Source organism: Aegilops tauschii, chromosome 2, assembly GCF_002575655.3.
Source record: "Aegilops tauschii subsp. strangulata cultivar AL8/78 chromosome 2, Aet v6.0, whole genome shotgun sequence".
Taxonomy (NCBI): Eukaryota; Viridiplantae; Streptophyta; class Magnoliopsida; order Poales; family Poaceae; genus Aegilops; species Aegilops tauschii.
In genome coordinates, this window is record NC_053036.3 from 346,927,225 (window position 1) to 346,941,107 (window position 13,883).

General features: G+C 53.0%; 1 long non-coding RNA gene across 1 annotated transcript; it reads right to left on the reverse strand.

Moving 5' to 3' along the window:
- Positions 1-12,801: 12,801 nt before the first annotated feature.
- LOC141042020 (uncharacterized) lies at positions 12,802-13,405 on the reverse strand. Its single transcript, XR_012203825.1, has 4 exons — positions 13,368-13,405; positions 13,155-13,244; positions 13,009-13,073; positions 12,802-12,936 (listed from the first exon to the last, which is right to left on the reverse strand). It is a non-coding gene; the product is annotated as an uncharacterized lncRNA (long non-coding RNA).
- Positions 13,406-13,883: the final 478 nt, after the last annotated feature.

Below are 13,883 nucleotides of genomic sequence, written 5' to 3' on the forward strand. Positions count from 1 at the left end.
AACAGCTCCAGAGACGTGCACAGCTCCTCGTGGATGGCGAGCTCCTCCTTCATCTTGACGTCGCGGACGCCATCAGAGAACGCGGAGATGATGGCCTCGTCCGTCACCTTGGGGATCTTGAGGCGAACGTTGTTGAAGCGTTGGATGTACTTCTGGAGGGTCTCTCCTGGTTGTTGCTTGACGCGGCGTAGGTCACCCGCGGTCGGTGGGCGGTCGCGAGTGCCCTGGAAGTTGGCGACGAAGCGGTCGCGCATCTTGTCCCAGCAGGAGATCGAGCCTGGAGGCAGGTTCAGGAGCCACAAACGAGCGCCGTCTTTGAGCGCCATGGGTAACCAATTCGCCATGACTTTCTCGTCGCTGTTGGCAGCCTCGATGCTCAGCTCGTAGAGCTGCAGGAACTCCGCGGGGTTGGGGGTGCCGTCGTAGCGCGAAGGCAGGTCTAGCTTGAACTTGGCCGGCCAGGCAACGCTACGCAGCTCTGGGGTGAAGGCGTGGCAACCGGCCGTGGTCACCGGGGCCCGTCTTGGAGGTGGGGCGTGGTCTTGGTGCCCGCGCACCGCCATGGCAAGCGGCGCGGGGCCCTCCCGCGGCAAGCGATCCTGACACGGCGGTGCGGGAAGCGGTGGAGCGTTCTCTTGCGGGCGAGGGACTTCTTGGCAGCTTCCTTCTCTGCGCGCGGGCGCCGGACACGGTGGGTCGCGCCGCGGAGCCGTGTGCCTTGGCGCCAGGGCGCCGTCTTGGTGCAGAGGTGGTGGAGGGGCTCCGTGAGCTACGTCACCCATAGCTGGCGGAGGGCGAGGCAGCAAGAGGGACGACACAGGGGAGCCCCCTGCGGCGCTGACAAGCTCGGCGATGCGGTCGAGCCAGTCCTCGTAGAGGTCGTCGACGGGACGGTAGCACAGGAGCTCGCGCGCCATGCACAGAGCGGCATGCGCGTCCACGGGAGCGCGTCGAGCGTGGGATGATGAACCGGCCGGGGTCAGCGATGAAGTGGCGGTGCGGCCGTCCCGCCGCACCGAGGGGTGCAGCGAGGATGCTTGCTGCTCGTTCCCCGTCGGGCCGGTGGCGGCGTTGGCGGCAGGCGACGAAGAATGACGGGGTGGCCCGCCGACGAGAGCCGTTTGGGCGACACGGGCGGCGAGGGCAGTCCGGCGCTCAGTGCGAGCTCGGCGAGCGTCCTCCATGGAGACGATGAAGCAACGGGGCGCGGAGCGACGGAAGGGAAGCTTCGGCACACCCCTACCTGGCGATCCAAATGTCAGATCTCGGGTTCCGGCAAAACCCTCTAGGTTCGAACACTGGGGTGCGCACGAAGATCTCCCCCTACCGATCCACGTCCTAGCTTCGCTGAGATCTCACGGACTAACTCGACGAACTCGCAGCACAAAGGACACAAAATTTATACTGGTTCGGGCCACCATTGTGGCGTAATACCCTACTCTAGTGTGGTGGTGGTGGATTGCCTCTCGAGCTGAGGATGAACATTACAAGGGGAAGAACAGCCTCCTGAGGTCGAGGTGTTCTTGTGCCTGGTGGGTGTGAGGATGGGATGGATCGAGTCCCAGATGAGATTCCCCCTACTGTGGTGGCTAATCCTATTTATAGAGGCCCTAGTCCTCGCCCCAAATATTGACCGGGAAGGGAGCCAACAATGGCCAATTTGAAAGGGGACAGCTAGTACAACTTATCCTAACAAAATCAGTCTTCGCCTGCGAAAGGCTCTGGTGATGACGCTGCCTTGGGCCCCATGGTGACCTCCGTCCTGCCGTCCTGCTGGTCTTGGTCTCGTTGCACCGATATGGAAACCTTTGCTTGACGCCTCAGTACTCCTCACCTGCGCTTGCTTCCTTAGCACCAAAGAGGAAACAAGGACACTGTGCGCGCTGGCGCCCGCCTGGCCTTGATCGTCATGGCTCACGTCATGAGTACCTCGCGAGATTTGCCTTGCCTTCATCTCTCCGCCCCTCGCGAGCCAACCTGGTGAGGCCACTCCCGAGGACGTCTTGTGTCGTCCGCCTCGCGAGGCTTGGCCCCTCGCGAGGGTCTTGAGTGCTTGTTGCTGAAGATGGGCCGTACGGGCCCGCTCGCGGAGCCACGCCGTGGGCCGCAGGCAGGCAAGTCTGGGGACCCCCGTTCCTAGAACACCGACACAAATGCCTTCTGGACATCGGGCACACGCTTAAACTCAATGAACTCTCTACGATACTAATACCATGAAAATATATGAACTTGGGTAACAGCATTTGAGTAACGTATATATAGTGGTTACAATATTCGACAAAAGGAGGATCTTCATAACACGGTTTTGACAACCATATGGTCCATATCTACATACTTAACATAGTAACAACTATCACATTTTAAGAGGATAAGGGCCAACAACCATATGGTCCATATCTACATACTTAGCATATATAGTAACAGCTAGCACATTTTAAGAGGCTGAGGGCCAACAACCACAACTATCCACTGGAAGCAGCTTGATCACGATGACTCGGCATCTCGTCAATGAAAAGGAAGAGCCCTCATGTGCCTTGGTAGAGCATGAGTAGAACAGTGTCTCCAATTTTCCAATATGGATGCATTGCCATGAGAAGCGAGAACTTGTTAATTTGAATGGTTCCATTTCTGCAGGAAATGCAGTACCTTGCAATCACTTTGGCATTATTAGCAGGCACAAGTGTAACTCGACCATGCCGGGAAATCGATCCAGGAACAGCCACAGGGGGCAATTTCCATTGACATGTAGGATAAAAAACAATTGTAACATATCGTTGAAGATATATATAGTTTATGAGAATCAACACTAAAATAAGACTTTTTACCAGCGCTTTGTGCACACAATTGGTCTTGTTCACTGTATGCACCATAGGTCTAATTAATCCCATCCAAAATCCAGCGTTCATACGCTGTGCTATCTCTGTCAGATTATCAACAAGTTTATGACATGCCTCAAGTCCTTCCAGTGAAATTTGGTACGCTTAGTAACATACAAATCGTTCACTATGCATCCAACATATCCTGCTTAAAAAGTGGAAAGGTATTATTTATTCAGAACATGGCAGAAGAATATATAGTGCGCATAAATTGGTAAACAGAATTTGTTACTGCCTAGGAACGGAGTCAGAATATGATATCACAATTGGTTTCTTAAATAGTGATCAATTGGCTGCTTAAATAGTAATATGACAGCATGGAGAAAGTTGAAAGGTGTTGAGGATATAGACCTTAGAGTCACCCGCCAGGAGGGGCCGGGTTACTCGTACGGTCGTTGCCAGAAGCCCGGAGCCAAGTTTCAAGACGATGGGCCAGAGATGGGCTGAGACCCGGATATGGCTTAAGGCCCGTAGTTACAATCATTATTATAGTAGAACTTGTAGTGTAAGGCAAGTATAGTTTAGAGTCCGAGCCGGACACTCTTATGAGCCGGTCGGGACTCTAAGGGCTGCTGGGCGTCAGCCTCCCTATATAAAGGGACGACCCGGCAGCGGTTTAAGGGCGACAACAATCTTATCGAGAGCCGGGCATAGCTGTTTAGCTCCCTGGTGATCGTAACCCTAATCAATACCACCTCAAACTGGACGTAGGCTTTTACCTTCACCGTAAGGGGCCGAACCAGTATAAACCTTCGTGTTCCTTGTCCCGCGTAACCCCTTCAAGCTTCCTAGCTGCGATGGCTCCACGACTAAGTCCTAGCTCGAGGACATCTGCCGTGACAATTCCACGACAGTTGGCGCCCACCGTGGGGCCAGCGCACGGTGGATTTGAGTTCTTGAAGGGCAGCTTCGAAGGGCTCAAGGGATACGCTGTGGGCCGGATGACCAAGAGTCGTCGCGGCAAGCTCTACATCGACGATGCAGACTGGGGCCCCGACGCCGGCTCAATTGAGTACGGGTACCGGGTCCCCTTCGGCGGAATTCATGTCTTCATTGGCAAGATTGGTGAGCCGGGCCCTGAGCCGGATCTCCGTGCCGATCTCATCGAAACGGCTCAGCGCGCACGACCCGCCCGGGCCCGGCCTGCCTTAAGGCGCGCTTTTGTGGGATGCATCCATGGAGGGCCCTCTGATCCATCTGGGTCTGGTGATGAGGCGGTCGCCGGCTCTGACGGCGAGTCGGCCACCGATGAGTCAAACTCGTTGTACCAACTTCAAGATGGCAGGCTCATGGGTTGTTCCGATGGCGATAGTATTCCGGACCTTTTTCAGCCACCAAGTCAGGTTGGAGTTTTTATGGCTGGTGCGCAGCCTGTTCAGAACCCCGCTGCTGGATCGGGAAACCCGGTGCCTTCTCCGGCTCAGGTGCTGATGGATCTCACGGACAAGATGACGGCCCTGTTAACCGCCACGGTTGACCCGGCGGATCAAGCTCAGCATGATGCGGAGGTGGCACAGTTAAAATTGGATCTGATAAAAGCTAAAGAGGATCTTGTAGCGGAAGGGATCAGGTTGGCTGCGGAGCGGGCGGCTCTCGATGCCCGAACTCAGCTGATTCAGGTGCAGTCCTTCCAACTCACGATGGATCAGAACGCGGCCAATGAGGTCATGAGAAGGAGCCATCAGAAGGCCCAGTCTCGACTCCCACCGGTTTACGATCCACGCAACCTCTTCAACACGCCAGGTGCAGGGTCTGGTAACCCGCCAGGGGTCATGGCGCCCGGGTCTGGACCCCTTATTCAGCCACGAGTGATGGGGCCTCCCCAGGTGCCCCCTGCCCCGCCTCAGTATGTGCCAATACCCCCGGGTCATTATGATAACCCGCTGGAGAACATGGTAGCTGCGACAGCACGGCTGGCGGCGCTCCCCGTTGACGGCGATTCTCCGGCGGCCATCGAAACCCGCCGGGTCAGGGAACTCCTGCAGACGGCACTGGCGCAGCAAGAGGCGTACTCATACAGCCGGGACAGGATCCACTCGACCCCTCGTCCAGGATAGAGCCCGAGTTACAGCCGGCACATGGTCTCAGCAACCGGCTCAAGTAATGTCCGACGCCATGACCCGCCCCCTGGCCATGGCCCGGCTCATAATGGAGCCTTTTACGCAGCAGACCAAGCGCGGCAAGAGGCGGAGCAGGTGCCTCAATTGACGGCTTACCAGACCCCCCCGGCTTATCCGACGACTTCCGTTGATGTGGGTATCCCTACCAGGACCGGGGGTGTCCCTTGTTTGGTGCCAGCTATCCGTAATGAACGTCTACCTAAGGACTTCAAGGGCCCTAGGAAGGTGCCTAACTATACAGCTGACTTACAGCCTGCAGCCTGGATTGAGAGTTATGAGATGGCTATGGAATTGCTGGAGGTTAGTGAGGCGGCCATGGCCATGTATTTCACCATGATGTTAGATGGAACTGCCCGCACGTGGTTGAAAGGGCTACCACCGAATTCCATTGGGTCTTGGGCTGAGCTGAAAGACCGGTTCATCCAAAACTTCAAAGATACCTGTAGGCAGTCTATGTCAATTGTGGATTTGACTAACTGTAAACAGCAGGAGGGTGAATCCACGACCCATTGGGTTCGCCGGGTCAAGGAGATCATACATTCATCAGATAAGATGGATGCCAGCTCTGCAGTCTTAATGTTCGAACAGAACTGTCGCTTTGTGCCCCTTAAGATGAAACTCGGGCGGCTTAAACGTGACTGCACCGATATGGGTACACTAATGGCGGCTCTTGTCAAATACGCCGATTCCGATGGTACCAAGGATCCCCCTTCAGACGATGAAAGGACAGGGAAGGGAAAGAAGAACGGCAATGGCAAGGGTCCTCAGTTTAACCCGGGGAACCAAGGAGGAGGCAAGCGTAAGGCCGATGGCAGCCTAGAGTTTGTAGCCAACGCCAACTCCCAAGGTAATAACCAGCGACGCAAGGGGAGGGCCCCCCCCCCCCGAGGCGGCGGGTCAGGTCCAACGTTGGAGCAGCTGTTGAATGAACCTTGTCCAAGGCATGGCTCTAGAGAGAAGCCAGCGACTCATCTGTGGAAGGATTGCGCGATCATGAAGGCCTTTAAGAGCTACAATGGCCCGGGCGGCGGCTCAGGCGCCGGCGGCTTTCACGGCCCGGGCGGCGGCTCAAATTCCGGTCCTCAGAACGGTCAAGGGGGCTTTAATCAACAGTCTGGTCAGGGTCATCAACAGCAGCAGGGAGGTTATCAGACCAACCCAAAGCAGCTTAGCGGTGGACAGTATCATGTGTGTACGACTAGTTTGTGCAAACGAGATCAGAAGCTTCATAAGAGGGCTGTGAATGCTGTTGAGCCGGCAGTTCCACGCTACTTGCGGTGGTCTGAGCAGCCTATAGTGTGGAGTAGGGAGGATCACCCCCCCCCCCCGGGTGGATAACCCGGGCCACTTGGCCTTAGTGGTGGCTCCTCAGGTGGGAGGTTATAAGTTCACAAAGGTACTCATGGATGGAGGCAGCAGCATCAACATCCTCTATTATGAGACTTTTCGCCGTATGGGGTTGGTTGATAAGAACCTCAGCCAGTCAAACACTATCTTCCATGGTGTGGTACCTGGTAAGTCGGCTTATCGAGTCGGCAAGATCGAGTTGGAAGTGGCTTTTGGTGATGAGAACAACTACAGGGTGGAGAAGTTGACCTTTGAGGTGGTCAAGATAAGAAGTCCATATCATGCTATATTTGGACGGCCGGCTTACGCCAAGTTCATGGCACGGCCGTGTTATGTGTACTTACAGCTCAAGATGCCGAGTCACAATGGGACCATTACGGATCACGGCAGCCGGAAAGTGGCTCTGGAGTGTGAGGAAGGGGATGCAGCTTATGCAGAGTCTGTTTGTGCTACAGAGGAGTTGAAGTTTTACAAAGACAATGTTGACCCAACAGATATGACCTCTCTGAAAAAGCCGACTACGGAGACTGAGCCGGCGATGAAATTTAAGTCGGCTGATGAAACTAAGCTTGTTGATTTTGTTCCAGGAGATTCATCTCAGCAGTTTCGCATCAGTGCCAATCTGGATCCAAAATAGGAAAGCGCGCTCATCGAGTTCATCCGTGAGAATAGGGACATCTTCGCATGGAAACCTTCTGACATGCTAGGTGTACCTAGAGAACTCGCTGAGCATACTCTCAATGTTGATCCGAAATTTAAGCCGGTCAGACAGTTCCTTCGACGGTTTAATGAGGAGAGGCGGAAAGCCATTGGTGAAGAAGTGGCCCGGCTCTTGGCGGCCGGGTTTATTGTTGAAGTTTTTCACCCAGAGTGGTTGGCTAACCCGGTGCTCATACTCAAGAAGAACGGCACTTGGCGGATGTGTGTGGACTACATGGACTTGAACAAGGCGTGTCCGGCTGATCCTTTTGCCCTCCCCCGTATTGATCAAATCATTGATGCTACGGCAGGTTGTGCACGCTTAAGTTTCTTGGATGCTTATTCCGGGTATCATCAGATTAAGATGGCAGTTAAGGACCAGGAGAAGACGGCGTTCATCACTCCCTTTGGAGTTGGACTCAAGTGTGCACAGGCGACTTACCAGCGTTGTGTACAGAACTGTATTCATAAACAGATCGGGCGCAATGTTCACGCTTACGTGGATGATATTGTGGTTAAATCCATCAAAGAGGAAGCCCTGATAGATGATTTAAGGGAAACCTTTGATAATCTCTGGGTCTATAAGATGATGCTTAACCCAGCCAAGTGTGTTTTTGGTGTTCCTGCAGGCAAACTATTGGGCTTCTTGGTTTCTGACAGAGGCATTGAGGCTAACCCGGAGAAGATCAAGGCCATCACCTCCCTAGCTAAGCCGGCGTGTATAAATGACGTGCAGCGCTTGGCGGGTCGCATCGCTGCTTTAAGCCGGTTTATAAGCCGTTTGGGTGAGAAGGCTATGCCCTTATATCAGTTGATGAAGAAAACTGATAACTTTGTCTGGAATGATGCAGCTAATACCGCTTTTGAGGATTTGAAAAAGCAGCTGGCAGAGCCCCCAGTCCTTGCTGCTCCAGTTGATAAGGAGCCCTTGCTACTGTATGTGGCGGCAAATGCACGAGCCGTCAGCGTGGCTATTGTGGTGGAGCGCAAGGAGGCGGGTAAGGAGCATCCGGTTCAGCGGCCGGTTTATTATGTCAGCGAAGTGCTCATTGAGTCCAAGCAACGGTACCCGCATTGGCAGAAACTTGTATATGGTGTGTTCATGGCGAGCCGGAAGCTTAAGCATTATTTTCAGGGTCATCCCATCACTGTGGTCAGTTCTGCCCCTCTTGGTGATATTATTCAAAACAGAGAGGCCACAGGGAGAATTGCTAAGTGGGCTATAGAACTTGGACCTCATGGCCTCAAATATGTGCCACGCACTGCTGTTAAATCTCAGGCTTTGGTGGATTTCATCAATGATTGGACAGAGTCACAAGTGCCTGAGCAAAAGCCGGATAACACTTATTGGACTATTCACTTTGATGGGTCCAGGCAGCTGGAGGGCTCGGGGGCTGGCGTTCTATTGGCTTCCCCTAAGGGTGACAAGTTCCATTATGTGCTACAGTTGATGTTTCCTTGCACTAACAATGCGACTGAATACGAAGCTTCGCTCCACGGTCTTCGGGTGGCTAAGGAGATGAGCTTAAGCCGGGTAAGGTGCTTTGGTGACTCAGACTTGGTGGCTCAACAAGTATCAGGCACGTGGGATTCTAAGGATCCTCTCATGGTGGCTTATCGCCGCGAGGTTGATGCCATTGCTGGGCACTTTCAGGGCTACCAAGTGGAGCACATTGATTGAAGGAAGAACGAGGCGGCTGATGCTCTAAGCCGGCTAGGCTCTCAGTGAAAGCCGGTGCCGCCTAACACTTTCCTGGACGTCCTGTATAACCCTTCGGTTAAGTTGCCTACAGAGGAAGACTTGGCTATCCCTGACCCGGAGGCACGACTGGTGGCGGTTCTTCATGTCATACCAGACTGGACAATGCCATATCTGGCTTATATAACCCGGGGAGAGTTGCCTGAGGATGAAACTTTGGCCAGGCAAATAACCCGACGGGCTAAGTCAATGATCGTCATCGATGGCGAGTTACATCATCGCAGTGTTTCAGGGGCATTTCAACGTTGTATCTCCCCTGAGGAAGGCCAAGAGATCTTGCGTGAGATCCATGAAGGGGATTGTGGCCATCATGCCGGCTCAAAATCCCTTGTGGCCAAGGCTTTCCGTCATGGTTTTTATTGGCTGACGGCTCATGCTGATGCAGAGGACTTGGTCAGTAAATGTGATGGTTGCCAAAGGTTCTCACGACGGGCTCATGTGCCGGCTCAGGAGTTGAGGATGATCCCAATCACTTGGCCCTTTGCGGTCTGGGGGCTTGATATGGTTGGGCCTTTTAAACGGTCCAAGGATAAGAAGACCCACCTCTTGGTGGCAGTTGACAAGTTCACAAAGTGGGTAGAGGCTGAGCCAGTTAGCAAGTGCGATGCAGCCACGGCGGTTCAATTTATGAAAAAGGTGATTTTCCGCTTTGGCTTTCCGCACAACATTATAACCGACAATGGCACCAATCTTTCCAAAGGAGCCATGGAAGAGTTTTGTCAACGAGAGCATATCCGGCTATTGTTTCTTCGGTGGCTCATCCTCAATCCAATGGTCAAGCTGAGAGAGCTAATCAGGAGATTCTAAAGGGTATTAAGCCCCGGCTTTTGGTCCCTTTGCAACGGACGCCGGGTTGTTGGGTGGAGGAGTTGCCCTCCGTCTTATGGAGCATCAATACTACTCCTAACAGATCTACAGGCTTTACGCCTTTCTTCATGGTTTATGGAGCAGAAGCAGTCCTCCCCAGCGACATTCGTCACGACTCACCTCGCGTGGCGGCTTATGTTGAGACGGATAATGAACAGGCGCGCCAAGATGCTCTTGACTTGTTGGATGAACAGCGTGATGTGGCAGCAGCCCGATCAGCAATTTACCAACAAGACTTGCGTCGTTATCATAGCCGCCGAGTCAAATTTCGGGTCTTCCAGGAAGGCGATCTCGTGCTCCGGCTCATCCAGGATCAAACAGATGCACACAAGTTATCCCCACCTTGGGAAGGGCCCTTTGTGGTTAGCAAGAACTTGCAGAATGGGTCATATTACCTCATTGACATTCGGGACCACAAAGATTCACGTAAGTCGGAGGAGGAGACCCGTCGGCCGTGGAACATAGCTCAGCTTCGGCCTTACTACACTTGAGCTACCGGCTCTCGTGGTGTACATATTTGTCTCAGCCATGTATATATTATGATAAGCAATAAAGCAGGACCTCTGTCCTTTTTTCTCCTCCAAATATGCATGTGTTGTTTTTTATTACAAGATTACATGCTGATTTAAAGGAGGATCCGGCTTATGATCGTATTCGAATCTAGCCGTAAGCAGTAAAGTCACTTGGGGGCTTCCTGTTCAAACATGGGTCGTATTCGAACCAAAGAGAACATAGCTGTCGATACCCATTTGATTGGCAAAGTGCAGAGCTCATTGGGAGGTTATCTTTGGTCATATTTGAATCATAGTTTAACCCCTCTGAGAACCGACGTGGATCGTATTCGAATCAGCGTCGTTAAACAATTTTAAAAATCACTTGGGGGCTTCCTGTTCAAACATGGGTCGTATTCGAACCAAAGAGAACATAGCTGTCGGTACCCTCTTGATTGGCATCGCCACACCCACTGGGGGCTATATGATCGTATCCGAATCTTGGCTTAACCCCTTTGGGCCGGGTCTCTGGTCGTATTCGAACCGGAAGCCCCTAAGTTTCTTCTGCTTTATCACAAGTTTACTCTAATTATGATAAGGTGTGCATGGCCGGGTCTCACTTGCCGGCTTAACTTTGGTTTACAGTATTAGTTGAACATCATGGGTGTCATCAAGGCAAGTAAATCGGAGTTAAGGTACCAACCTTACTACCCGGGTTATTTAAACCGGAAGTATGCTTACAGGCCGTTAAGTGTGTTATTTCGGCCATGTTCAGAGTATAATTAAGGACCAGTCTTTTTGATTCATATTCCGGGTTACCTATCTCAAACACCTGATTCTCAGGGCGGTAAGCCGCCTCGAGACTTGTGATTTGCCTTTCTATGCAGATATCTAAAGGCACCTTTTAAGGTTGAGAAAAACAAAGTGATGATTATGACCCGGAGAAACATCAAAGAGACAATTTCAAAGGGCTTTCGCATTTAAAACGTGCACGATGGCACGGCAGAGATGAACTGTTGCACCTACTCTATTACAATAACTCTTCAAGTCTTAAAGGTGGAACATTATTTGATAAACCGCCGGCCAAGTTATGATGCTCGCTGAGTTGAAGTCCCCGGCTCATTCCTATCTTCTCCTTCGGCTGATCCCAAGACCTCGAAGGTTGATGACTTCCAGTCGATGCCGCTGAGAGCTTCGAATTGGGCTTCTTCGTCAATTAACCCGGCCGGGTCAATCTCCGGGGCGAAGGTGTGCTGACGAGCCGGCGGGATCAGGTTGAGGGCTTCATAGCGAGGGGTTGGAATCCTCTGATTCCCCGCATCATAACCCGGCTGGTACTTGGTCAGATCGGTGTTGTTCCCGATGAGGGTGGCCACCGGGCGTACAACCTTCACACACGCCGCGAAGTCCTTCTGGTCGAAAGCTGAGCCGTCTTCCTTCAGGCTTGGATAACCCAGGGTGATGTCTGCCGGGTCTAGCTCCGGCAGGAATGCCTTGGCCCGGCTCAGCGCGGCGATTGCTCCGGCTCTCGCGGAGGCCCGTCGCAGTTCTTGGATCCGCTGAGGCAGAACGGCGAGCCGGCGCAGGACTTCGGCCAGATGAGTTGACACCTCGTTGGATAGGGCCACCACAGCTAAGGCACGCTGTGACCCGGTGTAGAGCTGTTCCACCAGGGTGTACACGGCCTTTAACTTGGTGACCACGCTCTGGTTGAGGTTGGCACTCCTGGGACCTGTTTAACAGAATCAGATAAGCCAGTGACAAGGATGACTCATGACATATATAAACTTGATGAAAGCCGGTGAGGCGACTTACCGAAGATAGCGGCCACCATTTGGGAAACCTGGCGCTTTAGGCCGGAGAGCTTGGCGGTCTTCTCAGCGAGAGCCTTCTCCGCCTGTTTCGCCCGGGTCACCAGTGCGGCCTTCTCTTCGACCCAGGCTTTTCTCTCAGCATCAAACTCGGTCTTCAATTTTTCTTGAGTGGCGATGCTGGATACAAACTTGGCGTTTGCCTTCCGGGTCTCCATCTCCTGCATCTTCAGCCGGCTCTTGAGATCCGCAAGGTCCGCCTCTAGTTTCTTGCCAACAGCCTGCATATATTTCCGGGTTATTAACAATCATTCAACAAGTCCCAAGCGTTTTCCAAGCAAAGACACTTGGCACTTGGGGGCTAATGCATATTGAACGTATCTATCTACATACTGCCGGCTCAGTTGAGTAAGCCGGAACCTAAGTCTACAACATATTCAAGCATAAGTCGTCGACTTGGGGGCTAGCATGGCAAAGGTAACTATGCAGTAAGTAAGAAGACAGCAGAAGGATACCTTAGATTTTTGTTGGATCTGGTTGACCATGGCGACCTCGGCGTCCCGGCTCTTGTGTACTTGGCTGATGTAGCCAGAGACGAGCTCTCCAATGCTTAAGTCGGTGTAGCCGGAGAGGTCCAGGTTCACCCGGTGGGGCTGCAGCAACTCCCCCTTCGTGGAGCATTTGGCCAACACGGTCGGTCTTCCCGGCTCAACGAACTCCGTCCGGGTGATTACCACGTCCGGGTCGTCTGCTGGTGGAGCTGAGCCGGAGGCCTCCGGGTTAACCGCAGCTTCGGTCGTTGCATTGGTAGTCGGGGCAGAGGCCTCAGGTGCCGTGTCCATTGGAGTGGTGGCTTCGAGGGCGGAGGCAGCTGGCGGCTCTTGAGCCGTCACCTCCGGTTCAGGTAAGTCCGGCACTCCGGCTGACCTGGTCTTCTTTGCTCTTTTGGTGAGCTTTGCCTGGGCACTGAAAAGACAGAAGTGTTAGGCACACAAAGAGTAAGTACAGACAAAGATAATGTAAGATGATTGTTGTTACCCGGGCGCAGTCTTGAAGGCCGGCAGATTTGACTGCATGGAGTCACCCGAAGAGGGGGAGGTCTCCTGATAATTGGAGTCAGAAGAGTTGAGTGGCTGACGGATAACACCCGCCAACAGATGAAAAGGGTACAAGTGAGAAAAAACCTCAGTGCGACGCTTCCTTGTTGCGTCGGGTAACCCGGCGGAGAGATCGGTGTCCTTGTTGGTCCGGGTGTGACGCCGGCTTTCGTGAACCTGTCGCTTCAAAAGAAATTGAGGGTCTTGATGAGCTAAAGGATGTGAAAAGCTTACTTTCCGGGTTACCCTTCGGACTTTCAGCTGTGGCAAGGGCTCCGAGTCGAAGGAAAGTGACATTACCTCTTCAACCACCGGGTTACTGGCGCCGGTGTCATCCTGTCAATGAGCAAGTGTTGATAAGGCGGACAACAACAAACAACAAGTACAGCAAGAATTTAAAGGCTTAGGGGTTACCTCTGACTCGGAGCTGTCGCTTAGTTGCATCAGCTCCGAAGCAGTAGGTCAGCTTCCTTTTTTACGAGGGGCGGCTTTCTTGGCGGCTTTCTTCGCCTTCCTGGCCTTCTTGGCCGCCTCATGGTCATATTTGACCCGCCAGAACTTATCATCAGCCTGAGAAATACAGTAATGACTTCTTAAAGCGGTTCAGATCAAGGTTATATGTGGAAGAAGTTGAAAGGTTAAAGTCAGCGGCTTACCGCTGGGGCTGGATTGGTCTTGCAGAAGGAGGCTAACCCGGTCCTTCCACAGTCTGCCAGACTCTCGTTTAACAGAGCCTTGGTTTCTTCTTCAGCAACATCTTCTGGAAGATCATTGCGACTGTGCCTCTGAGGGTCATCCTTTCGCCCGGTGTACTCA